Below are 22,023 nucleotides of genomic sequence, written 5' to 3'. Positions count from 1 at the left end.
CGGAGATCTCGGGGACGCATCTTCGGCTCAAGGCTAGCAGATGCTCGGCTCTGCTTAGCCCTCTGGAGCTACCTTTGTGAGGGGCTTCCAGGGAGGCTGGAGGGGTACGCAGACCCGACCACTTGGGCGCGAGGGAAGACTGACGGCTTTTGCATGCCAGGTTTCCTCTGCCCGTAAGCGGGGGGAACGAGGGTGAGCACACCCTGGTATTGCCCCATAGTCAAAAATAGAATAAAATCACAAAGAAAAATAAATAAATAAATAAAAAACATGAGCTGGCCTAGGGCTCAGGCCAGACGTGTCAGCCTCCCTGCTGACACTAAAAAGAACTGAGCTAGTTCCTGCTAAGCTGGGGTTATATGCTGTGGGAGGAGGAGCTAACTCTTTTTTAAACCTAGTGTCAAGCCTCCCCTGGAGACAACATATAACCCACTGTCTGTGTCCCCCAATGAAAAGGCGAGAAAGGAATGTGCAATCTGCATTTAAACTAAATTTGACAGGTGCATAAGTATGGGCAATCAATTTCTTGTTTTGAACACTCCTAACAACTTTTTACTGACTTACTGAAGCACTAAATTGGTTTTGTAACCTCATTGAGCTTTGAACTTCATAGGCCGGTGTATCCAATCATGAGAAAAGGTATTTAAGGTGGCCACTTGCAAGTACTTCTCCTATTTGAATCTCTTATGAAGAGTGGCATCATGGGCTCCTCAAAACAACTTTCAAATGATCTGAAAACAAATATTATTCAACATAGTTGTTCAGGGGAAGGATACAAAAAGTTGTCTCAGAGATTTAAACTGTCAGTTTCCACTGTGAGGAACATAGTAAGGAAATGGAAGAACACAGGTACAGTTCTTGTTGAGCTCAGAAGTGGCAGGCCAAGAAAAATATCAGAAAGGCAGAGAAGAAGAATGGTGAGAATAGTCAAGGACAATCCACAGGCCACCTCCAAAGACCTGCAGCATCATCTTGCTGCAGATGGTGTCACTGTGCCTCGGTCAACAATACAGCGCACTTTGCACAAGGAGAAGCTGTATGGGAGAGTGATGCGAAAGAAGCCATTTCTGCAAGCACGCCACAAACAGAGTCGCCTGAGGTATGCAAAAGCACATTTGGACAAGCCAGTTACATTTTGGACGAAGGTCCTGTGGACTGATGAAACAAAGATTGAGTGGTTTGGTCATACAAAAAGGCGTTATGCATGGAGGCAAAAAAACACGGCATTCCAAGAAAAGCACTTGCTACCCACAGTAAAATTTGGAGGAGGTTCCATTATGCTTTGGGGCTGTGTGGCCAATGCCGGCACCGGGAATCTTGTTAAAGTTGAGGGTCGCATGGATTCAACTCAGCAGTATCAGCAGATTCTTGACAATAATGTGCAAGAATCAGTGACGAAGTTGAAGTTACGCAGGGGATGGATATTTCAGCAAGACAATGATCCAAAACACCGCTCCAAATCTACTCAGGCATTCATGCAGAGGAACAATTACAATGTTCTGGAATGGCCATCCCAGTCCCCAGACCTGAATATCATTGAACATCTGTGGGATGATTTGAAGCGGGCTGTCCATGCTCGGCGACCATCAAACTTAACTGAACTGGAATTGTTTTGTAAACAGGAATGGTCAAAAATATCTTCATCCAGGAACTCATTAAAACCTACAGAAAGCGACTAGAGGCTGTGATTTTTGTAAAAGGAGGCTCTACAAAATATTCATGTCACTTTTATGTTGAGGTGCCCATACTTATGCACCTGTCAAATTTAGTTTAAATGCAGATCGCACATTTTCTGTTAGTACAATAAACCTCATTTCAATTCAGAAATATTACTGAGTCCATCATTTATTAGATATATGAAACTGAAATAGCTGTTGCAAAAACCCAAATTGTTATCAAGAAAAAAGGTTAACATTAATAGGGGTGTCCAAACTTTTTCATATGACTGTATATATATAAGAAAATTCTGGCTACTATGACTATGACTGAACAGTCCAGGGCACCTGCTGAATAACCCTTACTGCCAAAGAGACTACAGATTTTGACACAAAGAAAGTCCCATCATGCCAGATGTACCCAAAGCCCTGTAGAAGCAAGGTGCAGTAAAAGTACAGAAATGCTGGTAGGTTAAGGGGTGTATAAAAGTTGTGAGCTCTCCTATGGACTGTTAAAGTACAGCCACTCCAGAGTCTGACCAGTAAAATTTGGAAGAAGACTAATTTGGGAGAGGCAGATATCGGCAACGGCAAAACAGAAGATTCAGAAAGACAGACTGTATTCTGTGGATGGAGACTGTAGATTCCGGTGAACGACAGGAAAGAGATGAGATGGGTGATATCTTTATACCTAAGTGCAATATTTTACTTCATTCCATCATCAACAATAAAGTTGAGTAGACAAATATGTTCCTACACTTCTCTCATGTGATACTTTATCGGGTCAACAATACTGACAACAGGGGGATTGTAGAGGGAAGTGTCCCCCAATAATATCAATATATATACAGTATGTGTGTGTGTATATATATGTGTCCACCCATATCCTGTCCACCGCCATTAACTTGAGAACGGTGGCAGCTATAGGAGTTAGCATTTTTATCTCGAAACCGGAATGAGATAGAGAAAAAAAGTGAATTACAAAGTTGTAGGCATCATCAATTCAATACGAATCGACACCTTGCATAAAGAAATGCTATGATTAGAACGTGTAAAACTCACAAGGCTGCGGATGTGAAGGGATACCTCATGAAGACAATTTTTAACTTCACTTTTATTCTCTCTCATTTCGTTTTCGAGATAAATATAGTAACTCCGTTGTTTTCCACCAGGTGGCGCTATAGGCGGTTTCATTGCATAGCGCATGGCTACTTTACTATACCTAGACACCACTTCTATGCCTATAGCTGCCTACAGCTGGGGAAGGACTGCAGCAAGCTTATGAACATTTTCTGCAGCAAAACTGCAGTAAAAAATGCAGTGTGTGCACAGGGCCTTATACATGTTTGTGCTTTTTGATGACATTTTTGTCATCTGGGGGGGGGAGCCGCCTCGGAGCTTGAGGGCTTTGTACGTCACTTGAACTCCAACTCCTATAACATCTATCTCCCATTCCAGGCTGATCTGGCTAAGGTCTACTTTTTGGATATTAGCATATCTATTGGTGATCAGGGTTTCCTGACCACTGATATCTACCGGAAGACCTCCTCTGTGAATGCTCTGCTGCACGCATCCTCCAGCCATCCGAGATCCACTATTAATGCCATCCCTACAGGACAATTTATCCGTTTGAAACGGATTTGTTCTGACAAGAGTGTATTTGAGGATCGAGCCGGTGAGATGCGTGACAGGTTTAGAGAGAGGCTACAGTGCTAGATCCATTAAGAAGGCATATAGACGTGCCAAATCGGCCTTGCGAGACCAACTTCTGTTGAGATTTAACCCCGACAAGACACGACGTGCTGAGCCGAGGGTTCGTTTTGTCTCTTCCTTCAATCGTCAGTGGGACCACATTTGAGGTATCCTCACAAAACATTGGTCTGTGTTAAAAACAGAACCTGTTTTGAGGGATATACTACCCGAGCGACCTCTTATGACGGCTCGTCGGCGCCGGAGCCTGTGCGATATGTTGGTCCACAGTCACTATGTGACACGAAATAAATTACCATTCTCGACTGGACGTTCCAGATGTGGATCCTTTCCATGTGGCTCATGCCTCACGTGCCGTCATGGCAACATTATCAGGGCGACATTCTTTGCTTCCTCCAATGGATCGAAAACGTTCGAGATCCGACACTATATTTCTTGCAGCAGCACGGGCGTAATTTATTACGCCATGTGTGAATGCAATTTAATATATGTCGGACTCACAAGTCGTGAACTTAGGGTCCGGACGAGGGAGCATATCAGGGATATTATTGCCGCCAAGCAGGCAAAACCAGAGGATGTTGATACCCTAAAGACTATTCCCCGCCACTTCAGGTTGAATCACGGTTCGGACCCCTCAGGCTTTAAGGTGAGGGGGATCGACCGGGTGCACCTTGGACTAAGAGGTGGGGATATTCATAAGGTGTTGGTACGGGCGGAATTTCGGTGGATTTTTCTTCTCGACACAGTGGTACCCAGTGGATTGAATGAGAGACAGACTTTTGCGTCTTTCTTATGATCCAGCATGTCTCTTCTGCGATTTATTGGCTTTAATGGGCTCTATGTTGGTTGTGTGATCTATGTGTCGGTCGCTTTTTTCGAGTCTTTTTAATCATTTTTATTTTTTCCTTTTATAAATTAAAATTTTTCCCCTGTATTTGTTTTTTTCACAGTTTACCTCGTCTTTCCTATTTTGTGTCCTTGCCTGATGACCCCTATGTCATACCTAAAACCATTGTCCTACTGCTCAGTAAAAAAAGAGAGAAAGATAGAAAGGAAAAGAAGGAAAAAAGCTTCTATATATGATCATCACTGAGTATGAACTTATTCTATCACTCTACAGTTGTATTATTAACTTATATTATGATATGGTGATCTACTTCATATGTGTAATCTCAGCTATTGCTGCGATACTATAACTACAATGAAGTGTTAATTATTCCTATTTTTTATGATGCTCTTAGCCTGTTTTGTATAAACTGTACGACTTGCCTTTACTCTTGCCAGTATATGACATGGCATCTGCAGTCACGCTCCCTGGTTGCGGGATTGCACATGCGCAGTGGGTGCGGCTCTCCTCTCAGCGTCCCCTGGGTAACATTGACGTCACTAAGGGAGTTTCCCTAGCCCAGGCGACGCTGGAGTAGCCGCCCACACCGGTGCCGTGCATCCCTGCCCCATGGAACCGTGACAGGTGCTGCAGATATAATACTCACATGTCCCCTTGTTGTCCACGGTCCCCCAAGGAAGTCATTACACGAAAAACGTGTTGGGACTGTTCCCCATGTGTGCCCGCATGTGTTCTCATCCACTCTGGTAAGCCCCTTCTTGGTTCTTGTGCTGTGGGGATTATGTATGCACCCTCTGTTTTACTGATATTTAAACTCTGTGTTTCTGTTCAGTGTATCACCCCTTTGGGGGTAAGCTGGCTGTATATTGAATCTTACCTTATTGGTCAGCATGTACCATTGTGGGGAGCTAGTATATCTCCTATACCTCTATACCTTTTGCATGCGGCCCCACATGGGGAATCTATTCACCTCTCCTTGTCTAAAAACCTTTTCTTAATGTTTTATGATTGTCTATACCCCTGTTATTTCTTGTGTCTGACCAATTAAAATAATTTTCAGGTGCACTAGCGCGTATGATTGGTGATTTTGTGATCATGGGGTATAGGGCTATTCAGGCAAATTAAAAGACTTCTGTTTCTCCTTTATGCATATGTTTATTGAAGTTGTTGCATATCATCTTCGATGAAATCCATATACACTGCTCTGTTTGTTCTATTTGTGCATGGTCTGAAGAGCAGGAGGCTTCAGATCACGCGCAGTGCGCTTGTGAATCCGACAAGCGTACACCCGGATAAGAAAGCTGCGCAAATAAGAAGTGCGCACGATTTTCAGGAGCTCATGGTGATGTCGCTCATGTAAATCCATGGTATTCTGCCTACATGGGCGTGTTACCACAGAAAGAGGGCAAAAAAGACGGGGTGAAGCAATGCCCACGGGACTAGTCATTCTGCTCATTTACATATGGAACATGCAACTTATAAAACTTTTTTTTTTACAAATTAATTTTACACAAAATTACAATACAGGGATGGGTAGGAAGGGATTTCTAGGCCACACAGCACCCTGGTTGTAGGTTACAAGGCATATGGGACCTGATAGGTTCCCTTTAATTAATTGCTTGATCAAATATAGGAGGGTAATTTTCTCATTGCTAATTTTGTGCTGCTGTCGAAGGTTAGTAGAAATTTACAAATAATCCCGACCCCTGGTTTAAACATAAAAGTCAAACATAGTAACTTAAATGTATGACTAACATAAAATAGAACACGGCAGATAATAAAAACCATTATCAGAAAACAAAACAAAAAAAAAATGGTTTAGTCACCAAGGGCTTAAAATAGCTTCTTCCCAGTGTGAGTTCTTTGATGTCTAACAAGGTATAATTTCCTAATAAAACATTTCCCACATTCTGAACATGAAAATTACTTTTCTGTGTGAATTTTCTCATGTGTACGAAGGTTACGTTTGATATGAAAACATTTCCCACATTCTGAGCATGAAAATGGCTTCTCCCCTGTGTGAATTCTCTCATGTCTAAGAAGAGAAGATCTTTCTGTAAAACATTTCCCACATTCTGAGCATGAAAATGGCTTCACCCCTGTGTGAATTCTATCATGTCTAAGAAGAGAAGATCTTTCTGTAAAACATTTCCCACATTCTGAGCATGAAAATGGCTTCTCCCCTGTGTGAATTCTACCATGTTTAAGAAGATGAGATTTGCTATTAAAACATTTCCCACATTCTGAGCATGAAAATGGCTTCACCTCTCTGTGAATTCTACCATGTTTAAGAAGATTAGATTTGATATTAAAACATTTCCCACATTCTGAGCATGAAAATGGCTTCTCCTCTGTGTGAATTCGCTCATGTCCAAGAAGAGAAAATTTTGTCATAAAACATTTACCACATTCTGAACATGAAAATGTCTTCTCCTCTGTGTGAATTTGCTCATGTTTAAGAAGATTAGATTTGATATTAAAACATTTCCCACATTCTGAGCATGAAAATGGCTTCTCCTCTGTGTGAATTCGCTCATGTCCAAGAAGAGAAAATTTTGTCATAAAACATTTCCCACATTCTGAACATGAAAATGGCCTCTCCCCTGTGTGAATTTGCTCATGTTTAAGAAGATGAGATTTGATATTAAAACATTTCCCACATTCTGAACATGAAAATGGCTTCTCCCCTGTGTGAATTCTCTCATGTCGAAGAAGAGAAGGCCTACCTGTAAAACATTTCCCACATTCTGAACATGAAAATGGCTTCTCCCCTGTGTGAATTCTCTCATGTCTAAGAAGAGAAGGTCTATCTGTAAAACATTTCCCACATTCTGAGCATGAAAATGGCTTCACCCCTGTGTGAATTCTCTCATGTCTAAGAAGAGAAGGTCTATCTGTGAAACATTTCCCACATTCTGAACATGAAAATGGCTTCTTCCCTGTGTGAAATCTCTCATGTGTAAGAAGATAAGATTTGCTATTAAAACATTTCCCACATTCTGAACATGAAAATGGCTTCTCCCCTGTGTGAATTCTCTCATGTTTAAGAAGATTAGATTTGATATTAAAACATTTCCCACATTCTGAACATGAAAATGGCTTCTCCCCTATGTGAATTCTCTCATGTGTAACAAAAGAACATCTATCTGTAAAACATTTCCCACATTCTGAACATGAAAATGGCTTCTCCCCTGTGTGAATTCTCTCATGTTTAAGAAGATTAGATTTGCTATTAAAACATTTCCCACATTCTGAACATGCAAATGGCTTCTCCCCTGTGTGAATTCTCTCATGTCTATGAAGATGAGATTTGCCAATAAAACATTTCCCACATTCTGAGCATGAAAATGCCTTCACTCCTATGTGATTTCTCCAATGATAAGCAAATATCTTTTTATCTGTAAAACATTTCTCACATTCGGAGCATGAAATGGTTTTCAACCTTGTGTGCGCTGTTTGATCTTTCACATCTCTGACACTATTGTTTTGCTTAACAGTCTGTGGTGGATTAGGAGATAGTTCTTTAACAGGATCAGGTGATAGTTCTTTCCTTTGATGGACTGAGAGTATATTTGAGATGTTTCCATGCTCTTCATATGTATCTTGTGTGTTGCTACAATTATCTGCTTTACAATATGAAGATATCAGATGTCCTTCGGAGCTGCTGGTACAGTTATCTGCCAAGAAGAAACCGGATTTCATTTTTAAACAAAATAAACTTAAAAATTTAAGTAATCTAAATATGAAAATTACAAATATAAGAAAGTAGAAAATGTCATAGAAATTGTATGTAACAATATTATTAATAACTCAAAGTGATCGAATATTTTATATGTGCGTAAAAATAATCATTGTTAGCAACGTATCCCTTTGTGTAAATAGAGCATGTTCTGCAATATGAAACCGGATAAGAGAACAGAAAAACCATCAGTATAAATCAAAATGAAAGTTAATGAGCCTCAATAAACTTGTTATATCATCAGTTATATTCTCCCTGCAGCCGGTCGCTTTCAGTCTTCAGGGACAGTAGAGGGGCTGCTGATAAGTATTTGGCTTTACCCAGAAAGAAACGAGATTGGATGATGAAACTTTACATTTATTTCAAATACTCTCCACTAATGTCAACACACTTCTTACATCAGTATTCCTGGTTCTGTAAGCCTAGCAAAAAGAAGGATTTCGGTTGTGCCTCAAACCAGGCATCCGTAGCAGTGGCATCAGAAATGGTGTGAAATTTGGTACCTTAAGGTGTTTCTTCAGGTTTGGAAACAGATGATAGTCGGAGGGAGCTAGATCTGGTGAATAAGGTGGGTGGTTAACCAGCTGGAAGCCCAGCTCTGTCAGTTTTGCCGTGGTCGCTTGTGCAGTGTGAGCGGAGGCGTTCTCTTGCAGGAACAAGATTCCTTTGGACAGCTTGCCACGCCTTTTGGCCTTCAGAGCTGCTTTCAGTTGGTCCAAAAGTTCAATGTAATTCCTTGCATTGATGGTGGACACCTTTTGAAGGTTGTCCACTAGCAGCACACCCTCCTTATCCCAGAACACAGATGCCATCACCTTAGTGGCTGATTTTTGCAGCCTAAACTTCTTTGGACAAGGAGAACCACTGTGCCTCCACTCTTTTGACTTCTCCTTGTTTTCAGCAACAACAAAAACAACAACCACTCTCAGTTGTGCAGGACGTTTCTCATCATTGGTGCTGAAGTGGCCCATTTTAAATTTGGCAACCCAATTCTTAACTGTGGAATATGAAGGGCATTGATCCCCCAATGTCTGCGACATATCATTGCACGATCTATGCCCTCTATCCCGTCCTAGATGTATTAGAAAGGGCAGTGTTGGTGGATTGTAGTGTCCGTCTCTGTCTTTGATTATTTCAGAAATATGGCATGAGTCCAACTATGGTCAAATTTCATTCGGTCCTATGGTGTTCTATGTGGGGACTGAAAGCATTTATCAGGTTACCCCCCTCCTTTATGATGCTTTGGGACTAACCCTGGGATGAATGCTAATGGGTCCTCGACCTTCATGGGGATTATATTGTACTGATCTATGGTTGTTTAAATCGTACTCTACAAATTCTAATTCCTATTTGAGGGTGATGCTTTTGCTCTATAATTGAGTTTTAGTATACCATGATCACCTGAGATTTGATCTTATATGTATTATTGGGATCGTGCTGACACTTATTATATGCCCACTCAAAGATCATTGTTGTCATACTTTAACCATGCCTGTAATATAGACTGTTCATATCTACTATTGAGTACTGGCACGGTGTTTTTTCTAAAAATACATATTCCTATTTCATCTGACTTGTCCTCCTTAATCGCAGATATAGTTGGTGCCTATAAATCTACCCCTGTTCACCCTTAGGAATGTTCATCTATGTAAGTGCATACTATTTGGACTCGAACGCAGATTCTCGTCTTCTCCAGCACTTGCGCTCGTGCATATCTATGCCCCCTGACTCTATATGCTGCGTTGGATCTGCCTGTGCTGCTGGGAGGGACGCCTCCTACCATGCACGGCTCGCGCATGCGCTTTACGATCTGTTTACATGTTCTATTTCCTGGTTGTGTGCACGTGGCTACTGTGTCGTCACGTGCACTTTTAGACTTCCGGTTCCGTCTGCACAGGCACCACCATGCACTGTGCGTTCGCTCGCTTCTCTATAAGTAAACCGCTATGGCGCCTAGTGACCTCAGGCAGCTGTAACTGATTAAACGACAATCGGCAAGTAATCACCTAATTGTTACCTGTATATATATATATGTGTGTTGTGGGTCCTTTTGTCTCATACCTCCCCTGACGAAGCTGCTAGTCAGCGCAACGCGTTGGGCTTTTTTCTGACCTCGCTTTTACTCCTCTGCACGATCCATGCATGCCTTTCTTTGACTGCGCCGGGCCCGGCTGGTAACCGCACCTGTTTGACCCCCATACTGCTTGTATGATTAATGGGTATGCCTTTGTGATCCTCCTTTGTGCCTGACAAATATTCCTTTGCTTGTGCCAAGGCACATGCATTTCATATGGGTGGAGAGCCTGTGTACTCCCCTTGTACTTATAACTATGTCAGCCTAGGCATCCCTGGCACCCTTTGTTATAGATCACTAAGCAGTAAGTGTGATCAGCGGTTCCTGGTTGCATGGGCACAGTGATATTTCCTGGCTGGGACCTGTTGTTCCACATTTCTATCTGATGTCATGCGTCCTCTTTTTATCCAATTGCATCCAGCTCACCCAGTATTTGGTCACTTTTTGATTGATTACCATATCTCACACTGTTATGTATAATCTACATTGCTTCAGATATAGTGCTAGGGGGGCATTTGGAGGGGCCGGATTTGTATATTATTGATACGGACACAGTCCTTAGTCATGTTATAACCTTTGGACTACCAATTTGAGGGCTCTCTCTACGTTGCATACTACCTTAGTATTAATTGTCTCACTAGGTAATTTGTCCTCATTTTCTGATTAAGAAGGGTCCTTTGCATGCCATACACTGTTGTTTATGGATTGAACCATTATTTGTTTATCTATATGGAATGTTATTCATTTCAATTGGAGTATTAGTGAGGTCATATGTAATATGTGTATTTTAAAAGGTTTTTATGATGTCCTTGTCTTTTGTTTTTTGACCCAATAAAATTTATTATATATTTAAACATTGTATGATCCTGATGTGCGCCCCTATCATGTGTACTTTTTCCTCTCTTTTGCTTGCATCATTGTTCTACACATAGGCTGCACTCAACTGTTTTTGATTTTGTGCTGTGCATCCCTATCTTTCCCATTTACCGGAAACAAAAAAAGATCACAAAGCCAAAGACTTATCAGCAGCCCCTTGTATCAGACATCTCTCTCTCTGAGCAGTGCCTGTTACAGCTCCTTGCACCGCCTCGGTGACTACCTCAAGTTGCACAGTGCAGGGTGGAGGAGCCACATATTCATGTATTAGGAAGCGATGGCATTGCAGCACACATAAGGATGGATAAACGCAGGGAATTTTCTGCTTTCTCTTATAATCTAGTCCTGGCTGTGACTATGTCATGAGTGTGCCACAACCTGATGTGACCTCAGAGGGGATCTGGGATCAGAAGGTCACAGTGTGTTGTTGATCGCAGATCTGCTTCTGTCTGCTTGTCGTTTGCAGAGTTGGAGTGTATTTAATTTCCTTCAGGCAGTGAAAAGGTTAAGGTTCACTTGTATGCTACAGTGATCTAACAGGTATTTGTAATCTCAACTGCAACCACTCCCTTCTGCTATAAAAATCTTCTTCCTCACGCCTTCCTATGTCGGCTATAGCTCATACCTATACTGTCCACTTGGAAGGAGCCAGTTCCTGAAGAAAGCTGAGGTGTCACTTCAGTTGCAGCTGAAGTTCCCGGCTGCAGTGTTATTTGTTGTGTCTTTCCTCCTGTTTGTCTTTCCTACAGGCCGCTTTACACGCAGCGACATCGCTAAAGCGATGTCGTTGGGGTAACGGAATTCGTGACGCACATCCGGCCTCGTTAGCGATGTCATTGCGTGTGACACCTACGTGCGATCGGAAAAGGTCGCAAAATCGTTCAAAATCGCTAATCGTTGACATGCTCCCCTATTCCCAATTATCGCTGCTACTGCAGGTACGATGTTGTTCGTCGTTCCTGCGGCAGCACACATCGCTATTGTGACACCGCAGGAATGAGGAACCTCACCTTACCTGCGTCCCGCCAGCAATGAGGAAGGAGGTGAGCGGGATGTTCGTCCCGCTTATCTCCGCCCCCCGCTTTGATTGGGCGGTCGCTTAGTGAAGGAGGTCCTTAGAAAGGAGGTGGTTTGCCGGTCACAGCGACGTTGCTAGGCAGGTATGTGTGATGGGTCCGAGCGATGTTGCGCGCCACGGGCAGCGATTTGCCCGTGACGCACAACCGATGGGGGCGGGTACGCACGCTAGCCATCTCGCTAGCGAGATCGCAGCGTGTAAAGCAACCTTACCTCATGTTGTCTAATTGCAGTGACAAGACTAGCGTCTTATTGGCCTTCACTTGTCAGGGTGATTTCAGAGTCAGCGAAAGCTTAAGCACGTGATCCTCATGCGGAGGGAAGGACTTGTCTAGAGACGTTAGGGAGTGCAGGTATCAGCCTCACGTAAATGCTGGGAGGTGACCCCATTCCCCTCTCCCTAGCGCCATGGCCCTGCATTGTAGCGTTAATTTGGTGTTCTCCCTGTGCTAAGCAGCTCGCAAGGTGAATTCTTGGACCAGGCACAACAGGTGAAGTCATGCCGTGACAAACTATGAGGCAATTACCGTATTTTTCGGACTATAAGACGCACCGGACTATAAGACACACCCTGGTTTTAGAGGAGGAAAATAGGAAAATAAAATTTTAAGCAAAAAATGTGGTCATGACACAGTGTTATGGGACGAAGATCTGCTGCTGACACTGTTATGGAGGTAATGTCCCCAAATTCTCTACTAAGGTACCCCATCCTGGTAATGATCCTCCTGCCTTGTATATGATACTGCTCCTATACTCCCATACTGCTCATATACCCGCATCCTGCTCATATACCCGCATCCTGCTCATATACCCGCATCCTGCTCATATACCCGCATCCTGCTCATATACCCGCATCCATCCTGCTCATATACCCCCAGCCATCCTGCTCATATACCCCCAGCCATCCTGCTCATATACCCCCAGCCATCCTGCTCATATACCCCCAGCCATCCTGCTCATATACCCCCAGCCATCCCGCTCATATACCCCCAGCCATCCTGCTCATATACCCCCAGCCATCCTGCTCATATACCCCCAGCCATCCTGCTCATATACTCCCATCCTGCTATATGCCCCCATTGTGCTCATATACCAGCATCCTGCTCATAATATACCCCCATCCTGGTATATGGCCTGTATCCTATGGCACAGAGAAAAAAAAATAAACGTTTATAATCACCTTTCCTCACTCCCTGCAACATCGATCATCTTCCTTTCTGTCACAGCAGCAGTGTCGCTGACTTGTGTGGTGCCATTCCCCTGCAGCATCGCGATGTCTTCCTGTCTGTGCCGGTCAGCTGATCTGTGTGGACACTAGCGGCGCGCACAGCGATGACGTCATCGCTGTGCTCACCGCTCTCTACAAAGATCAGGTGACCGGCACAGACAGGAAGACATCACGAAGCTGTAGGGGAACGGTGACGGGTGAGTTTACTGATTCACTGCACCCCGCGCTGATAATGACGCACGGGGAGCAGTGAATACAGCCACACATGATCACTCCAGGCTGTAGTTGCCAGGGGTGATCATGCGGACCGGCTCTTTACTATGCGCGCGTCCCCGCCCACCTGTCAGCGTCGGCTTCAGCGCTGAGATGGGCGGGGGGATGGGCATGCATATGTAATGAGCGGGCCCACATGGTCATGGCAGGTTGCTACAGCCTGCTCGTGCCCCCGATGACCCGCTCCACCCTTATTCAGACTATAAAATGCACCCCCCACTTTCCCCCAACATTTGGGGGGAAAAAAAGTGCGTCTTATAGGCCGAAAAATACGGTACCTTAAAACTGTTTGTTTTAGGTTTTTTTTTTTTTTTAAGTGAACTAACCAGCAGGATTTTGCTATATCAGGTATAACGGCACTGAGATACAGTGGGAACCTCCAGCTGTGACCGCAAATAATTTGAGTGATGTCACTGTTCATTGTTGCAACTCAGTCTTTGCCTAAAGCCCACAGTGTGTGGTCATGTTCCTTGTGGGATATTGTGTGGATTACTTCAGAACAGGGTGTTTTGGGGGTTAATAAATTGTGAAAGAGGGTGTATTTTTTGTATTTTATTTCAAATAAAGGATTTTTTGGTGTTTCGTGTTTAATCCTTTTCACTTACACATTAGTAATGGGGGAAGGAGAGTCACATAGATGCCTCTAGGGCTTAGCAGCAGCTGAGCTGTCATTAAACCCTTATTACCGCAATTGCCACCACACCAGGGCAATTGGGATGAGTTGGGTAAGGTGCTGGGATTGCTCCTCGAAAGGATGCGACAATCCTGGATGGCTGCAAACTGTTATTTTTAGGTTGGAGGTCCAGCCTGAGAATACCAGCTCCCAGCTGTCGGCTATATCATGGCTGGATATCAAAACTGAGGGGGACCGCATGCTGATTTTTAGAAAATATTTATTTAATTATAAAAAGCCGCATGCGGTCCTTCTTATTTTGTTACAAAGCCAAGATAAGCACACGGCTGGGTGCTGCAGCCGTATGCTTTATCTGTGCTACGTATCCTAATATGGGGGGACCCTAAGCCAATTTTATTTATTTATTTTTACACTAATCTAGGCACTCACACAGCATCTGTGATTGAAAGCAGTCAGACATGCGGTCACACAGGGTGGGGGGCGCAGTATGACTGCAACCAATCACAAACACCGGGACAACCAGTGGACGAGGGAAGCAGTGCATATGTATGAAGGATAATGAGCGGCCCTGGAAGTAGCGTTACAGCTGGGAGACTGGTAAGTATAGTGTGCTTGCTCTAATCCCCCTATTTCTTCTATCACCATTTTAAAGCGCCTGATTCAGGTCCCTATAGACCTGGTTGCATCTGCCGATCCCGAATATCTGCGGGTCCGGCCATCACTAGTCATTACTCCTTGCCGGAGCGATTACCTGTAGGATCCTCCTCTTTGCGCCGTTCATCTCCCCACACATCCCTTTCTCCTTTCTCCATTATGGCTTCAAGATGAATCTTCCTTGGATATTTGCCTCGATTTCAAAACTGTGAAAATAATAAATGTAAAAGTCACAAACAGAAGGAAAACTCTTCTGGAATGTTCTAGATGGATGCTTTTATTAGACTCTCGTGTGGCAACTGAGCCAATTGCAAAAAACATCACCACCTCCTATATCACCAGTGCTGCCCTGAGAGTCAGTACAGCGGCACCTAGTGGTAGAAGCAGGCGTCTCTGGAGCAGGGTCCGATAAATGTACCACATTACGACAAAGTGATGTCTTTCATTATTTTGTCTTGACGTTTCAGATACCCTAACATTTTTTTTTTTTTATCAAATGTGAATGGTTTTGTTTGGAAATGTTGTAGTTTTTGGGTATATAGTATTATCTTGTTTAATGGTGTCCGAAACATTTTTTTAAGTGCTATTAATTTGCTGTTAGACAGATCTGTTCCTTTTTTATTTATATTTGCAGCTCAGTATGGTCTAAGCCAGGGGTGGGGACCTTTTCTGTAGCCCCCAGGCAGATTGCTGGGGACCGAAGCGCTCAGGCTGGCAGCCGCAATATGCTGGATGCCATCCCTTTAAATCCCCATGTACACTGCGAGGATGCGCACGCAGCATTCATTAATGAACGCTGCGTGGGCAAACATTTAGGTCCTCGCGCTGAGAACTTACTTTGTGGGCAGGGTTAGCACATGTTGGGCTCCCGTCCCACCATCCTGAACATGCCTTCCCCCACAGTGCTGTGTGCCACCCCCAGTGCTGTGTGCTCTTGTGATGTCTATGATCTCCCAGTGCTGTCTGTGCCCCAGCCCCTACTGTGATAATGTGAAGTGGGGCCAGTAGGCGGTAGTCACAGGCAAAGGCTTCCTTCCGATAGGCGACCTGGCCCCACTTCAGAGGAAAACTGTTGTGGTCCTGGCTGGGTGTGTGGAGAGGTGCGGTGCTGTTCATTCCTCTCAGGAGGGACGCTTCTTGCCACTGTCTTGGGCAGGCCAGGACCAGATCGTGGAGGAAACGGAGACTGAGTTCTTATTAGGCTGGGGCCACACGGGGCACTACTGCGATGCTCGCATGAGACTCGGCTTGTGCTGGCAGCACAGCAGGAGCCGAGTGTCATACGAGTGTGCCTACATCTGAGGTCCGACCCTGCGAGCAGACCTCAGCTGCGGGGGGCGGGCTGGCTCTCAGGAGGGGAGGGAGGGATTTCTATCCCTCTCTCCTCCGTAGTCGGCTATTGCCATTCTCGCACTGCACTGGCAGTACACCGGTGTACCGCGAGTGCAGTGCGATTTTTCTCTCGCCCCATTCACTTGAATAGGTGCGAGAGAAAGAGTCTCTGCTTACAATCGCAGCATGCTGCGATTGTTTTCTCGGTCCGATTAGGGCTGAGAAAATAATCGCTCATGTGTGCTGACACACAGGCTAGAATTGGTCCGAGGGGAATGCGATGTTTTATCGCACTCCACTAGCACCGATTTTCTCGCCGTGTGGCTTAGGCCTTAGGCTGAGGCCACACAGTGATTACCGAGCGTCCTTGCATGACACTCGGCTCACGCTCGCACCCCAGTGGGAGCTGAGTGTCATGTGACTGTGGTCCGATCGTGTGACCAGACCACAGCTGCAGAGGGGAGAGCCAGCGCTGCAGAGGGGAGGGATTTATCTCCCCATCTCCTCCATTGCCAACTGATGTAAGAATTGCACTGCTCTCGCGTTACACCTATGTAACGTGAGTGCAATGCGATGTTTCTCTCGCCCCATAAACTTGTATGGGTGGGAGTGAAACAGGATCGCATTCCACCCGCAGAATGCTGCGACTGTTTTCTCGGTCCGATTAGGTCTGAGAAAACAATCGCTCATAGGAGTGGCCCCATAGAGTAATATTGGTCTGAGTGGAATGCGATTTTTATCACATTCCACTCTCTCCGTATTACTCGCCGTGTGTGCTGAGCCTTAAGGGGGGCTTTACACACTACGACATCGCTAATGCTAAGTCGTTGGGGTCACGGAATTCGTGACGCACCTCCTGCCGCATTAGCGATGCCGTTGCGTGTGACACCTATGAGCGATTTTGCATCGTCGCAAAAAAGTGCAAAATCGCACATCGGTGACATGGGGGTCCATTCTCGATTATCGTTACTGCAGCAGTAACGAAGTTGTTCTTCGTTGCTGCGGAAGCACACAACGCTGCGTGTGACGCCGCAGTAACGAGGAAGCTCCCCTACCTGCCTCCCGGCCACAATGCGGAAGGAAGGAGGTGGGCGGGATGTTACGTCCCGCTCATCTCCGCCGCTATTGGGCGGCGGTTCAGTGACGCTGCTGTGACGCCGCACGGACCGCCCCCCTTAGAAAGGAGGCGGTTCGCCGGTCACAGCGACGTCGCAGGGAAGGTAAGTATGTGTGACTGCTCTGGGCGAAGTTGTGCGCCACGGGCAGCGATTTGCCCGTTTCGCACAACAGATGAGGGCGGGTACCCACACTAGCGATATCGGTACCGATATCGCAGTGTGTAAAGTGGCCTTTACACAACAGTTCTTTACTACAGTTTCTGGAAGGCAACTTTACACGAGAAGTAGCGGGCACATCTCATAGTACGCTTCATTAGTATCAAACACCAACAGCCGCATTTCCTCTAAGTTCACCTCAGCTGTTATTATTGTGGATGCTCCCTGTCCTCCTGCCACTGCCCGGCCTAGCCCAACGGAGACGTCTGTGAGAGTCAATCCAGTCCCCGTGCAGTTCCACGTCCTCCCAGGAACAGGCAGTAGCGACGCTATCGGATCTGCCACACTAGACTGCATAGTCGTCTCGCATCCAACTCCAGTCCCTACCCACAAGGGGCGCTACGGCCGACAACCAGTATTAGATTTTTCTACTGGTTTTCATTTTGGGTTACAACCACCCTCCGTGTGTCCATATGTTTTCTCACACTATCCTTGTGAGTAGGGGTATGGGGGAGGGAGGCAGAAATAAAGGCCCCTTTACACACTGAGACTTTCAGCGATCCCACCAGCGATCCCAACCTGGCCAGGATCGCTACAAAGTCTCTGGTGAGTCGCTGGTGAGCTGTCAAACAGGCAAACCTGGCCAACGACGCAACAGCAATCCGGACCTGCAGAACGACCTAGCTAGTCATTGGGGACGTTGTAAAGCAGCTTTTTGAAAGGGAAGTCGCTAACAAAGTCGCTGTAAAGTCCCCTTTACACACTGAAACTTTCTAGCGATCATGCTGCACAGCGGGAAACAAAGGACCAAAGAATGGTCCTGAAAGATTTGTAGCGATCAGCAACTTCACAGCAGGGGCCAGGTTGCTGATGTGTTTCACACACTGCAATGTCGCTGGGGAGGTCGCTATTATGTCACAAAACCGGTGACGTTACAGCGATGTCGTTTGCGATGTTGCAGTGTGTAAAGCCACCTTTAGTCTTCCATTTGTTTGTAAAGACCTGTCTCATCCTTTGTTGCTCATCCCCCTATCCAGTAAAGTCACCTCCAGGGGAGGGAGCAGGATAACTGCATTTTATGGCTTTTCCTGTTGATGTTCTCCCTGCACCTCTGGATTGTGATGTGGAACTTCAAGGAAATCTAATTCCCAGACACAATGAGAAAATAACAGTCACAGGAATCCTATTACAATGCAATGTCATTTCCCATGACTCCTGTCCCTTTTTATTGTATAAATTGAACATGATGCACAGATGACCTATTAAAATATTTGCAGACCAATATGAGATGTGAGAGCCGAGATCCAGTACCGTTTATACCACTTAGGGTTCTTGTCCACTTGCACACCGCTTCCGATGCGACAGCATCGGAAACAATATGCTAATGACCCTCTGCTGCGGGTGTCAGCTGAGGGTCATGCGACTGTAATGCGATCGCATCAAAGGAGCGGAGAAGATGGAGGGAGCACTTTCTCCCATCTCCTCCGTTATTTGTCTCTCCGTGCACTGCACTCGCATAACATGCGAGTGCAGTGCGATTTTACACACGCGTGAGCCGAGACTCTGTGCAAAACGCAGCATGCTGCGATTGCACTGAGAGCACGATTCGTGCTGTAGAAAATTAAGCACGAGGATACTGTCTCATAGCTTAACACTGGTGCAAGTGCGATCCGACTTTTTATCGAATCGCACTCGCACATGAAAATCGCAAGTGGACCAGAGCCAATATATTTACCATAGGGGCTGTCAGGGGCGTTGGTAAGGTCAGAAAAGATCAGGGAAGAAGCCATGAGATATTTTGCCACCGATCCTCCCACCCAAACAAAAATGTAATACAACAGTCTGCACCCCCGTATAGAGCCCACAGCCCATATACAGCCCGCACCCATATACCCCATATACAGCCCACACCCCATATACCCCCATATACAGCCCGCACCCCATATACCCCCATATACAGCCCGCACCCCATATACCCCCATATACAGCCCGCACCCCATATAACCCCCTATACAGCCCGCACCCCATATAACCCCCTATACAGCCCGCACCCCATATAACCCCCTATACAGCCCGCACCCCATATACCCCCTATACAGCCCGCACCCCATATACCCCCCTATACAGCCCGCACCCCATATACCCCCATATACAGCCCGCACCCCATATACCCCCTTATACAGCCCGCACCCCATATACCCCCCTATACAGCCCGCACCCCATATACCCCCTATACAGCCCGCACCCCATATACCCCCCTATACAGCCCGCACCCCATATACCCCCCTATACAGCCCGCACCCCATATACCCCCTTATACAGCCCGCACCCCATATACCCCCTTATACAGCCCGCACCCCATATACCCTTCTATACAGCCCGCACCCCATATACCCCCCTATACAGCCCGCACCCCATATACCCTTCTATACAGCCCACACCCCATATAACCCCCCTATACAGCCCGCACCCCATATAACCCCCTATACAGCCCGCACCCCATATACCCCCTATACAGCCCGCACCCCATATACCCCCTATACAGCCCGCACCCCATATACCCCCCTATATAGCCCGCACCCCATATACCCCCTATACAGCCCGCACCCCATATACCCCCCTATACAGCCCGCACCCCATATACCCCCCTATACAGCCCGCACCCCTTATACCCCCCTATACAGCCCGCACCCCATATACCCCCCGCACCTCATATACCTCCCTATACAGCCCGCATCCCATATACCCCCCTATACAACCCGCACCCCATATACCCCCCTATACAGCCCGCACCCCATATACCCCCCTATACAACCCGCACCCCATATACCCCCCTATACAACCCGCACCCCATATACCCCCCTATACCCCCCTTTACAGCGCACACCCCATATACCACCATATAAAGCCCTCACACCATATACAACCCACATCCCATATACAGACCACACCCTATATACCTCCATATGCAGACCGCACCCCATGTACCCCCCTATACAGCCCGCACCCCATGTATGCCCTGTACCCTGATCTTCTCTCAGCAGTGTCCTGTCTTCGTCACGTGCTGCTGCTTCCCGCGCTCTGGAATAGTCTCGAATCTCTCGACGTCTACCGAGGAGCTGCCGCCGGGAAGGGGGGTGACGTCACAGGAAGTAGGCGGAGTCCAAAGCACAGTGCTGTGGAGACTCAGACTGCAGAGATCACAGTGAGGACGGAGCGGGTTGAGGCTGGGGTGAGGGGCTGAGGAGAAGGGCTGTGTGAGGCTGAAGAGAGGGGCTGTGTGAGGCTGAGGAGAAGGGCTGTGTGAGGCTGAGGAGAAGGGCTGTGTGAGGCTGAGGAGAAGGGCTGTGTGAGGCTGAAGAGAGGGGCTGTGTGAGGCTGAGGAGAAGGGCTGTGTGAGGCTGAGGAGAAGGGCTGTGTGAGGCTGAGGAGAAGGGCTGTGTGAGGCTGAAGAGAGGGGCTGTGTGAGGCTGAAGAGAGGGGCTGTGTGAGGCTGAGGAGAAGGGCTGTGTGAGGCTGAGGAGAAGGGCTGTGTGAGGCTGAAGAGAGGGGCTGTGTGAGGCTGAAGAGAGGGGCTGTGTGGGGCTGAGGAGAAGGGCTGTGTGAGGCTGAGGAGAAGGGCTGTGTGAGGCTGAAGAGAGGGGCTGTGTGAGGCTGAGGAGAAGGGCTGTGTGAGGCTGAGGAGAAGGGCTGTGTGAGGCTGAGGAGAAGGGCTGTGTGAGGCTGAGGAGAAGGGCTGTGTGAGGCTGAAGAGAGGGGCTGTGTGAGGCTGAGGAGAAGGGCTGTGTGAGGCTGAGGAGAAGGGCTGTGTGAGGCTGAGGAGAAGGGCTGTGTGAGGCTGAAGAGAGGGGCTGTGTGAGGCTGAAGAGAGGGGCTGTGTGAGGCTGAAGAGAGGGGCTGTGTGAGGCTGAAGAGAGGGGCTGTGTGAGGCTGAAGAGAGGGGCTGTGTGAGGCTGAAGAGAGGGGCTGTGTGAGGCTGAAGAGAGGGGCTGTGTGAGGCTGAAGAGAGGGGCTGTGTGAGGCTGAAGAGAGGGGCTGTGTGAGGCTGAAGAGAGGGGCTGTGTGAGGCTGAAGAGAGGGGCTGTGTGAGGCTGAAGAGAGGGGCTGTGTGAGGCTGAAGAGAGGGGCTGTGTGAGGCTGAAGAGAGGGGCTGTGTGAGGCTGAAGAGAGGGGCTGTGTGAGGCTGGGGTGAGGGGCTGCGAGGCTGGGGAGAGGGGCTGCGAGGCTGGGGAGAGGGGCTGCGAGGCTGGGGAGAGGGGCTGCGAGGCTGGGGAGAGGGGCTGCGAGGCTGGGGAGAGGGGCTGCGAGGCTGGGGAGAGGGGCTGCGAGGCTGGGGAGAGGGGCTGCGAGGCTGGGGAGAGGGGCTGGGGAGAGGGGCTGCGAGGCTGGGGAGAGGGGCTGCGAGGCTGGGGAGAGGGGCTGCGAGGCTGGGGTGTGAGGGGCTGCGAGGCTGGGGTGTGAGGGGCTGCGAGGCTGGGGTGTGAGGGGCTGCGAGGATGGGGTGTGAGGGGCTGCGAGGATGGGGTGTGAGGGGCTGCGAGGATGGGGTGTGAGGGGCTGCGAGGCCGGGATGTGGAGTCGGTAAGCCAAACCTGCGACTCCGACTCCTCAATTTCCCTTGCACCAAAAAATGTATTGTAGTACAATGTG

The 22,023-nt window shown here is 47.2% G+C and overlaps 1 protein-coding gene and 1 pseudogene across 1 annotated transcript in view; one reads left to right on the top strand and one right to left on the bottom strand.

The window, feature by feature from the left end:
- Positions 1–22,023, top strand: part of LOC142246722 (uncharacterized) — a 294,524-nt gene that overhangs the window by 110,891 nt on the left and 161,610 nt on the right. The gene's annotated exons all lie outside the window — the stretch shown is intronic.
- LOC142245452 (uncharacterized) overlaps positions 5,355–22,023 on the bottom strand; it is a 30,233-nt pseudogene continuing 13,564 nt past the window's right edge.

Source organism: Anomaloglossus baeobatrachus, chromosome 7, assembly GCF_048569485.1.
Source record: "Anomaloglossus baeobatrachus isolate aAnoBae1 chromosome 7, aAnoBae1.hap1, whole genome shotgun sequence".
NCBI lineage: Eukaryota > Metazoa > Chordata > Amphibia > Anura > Aromobatidae > Anomaloglossus > Anomaloglossus baeobatrachus.
This window is presented reverse-complemented; position numbering and strand designations above follow the sequence as displayed.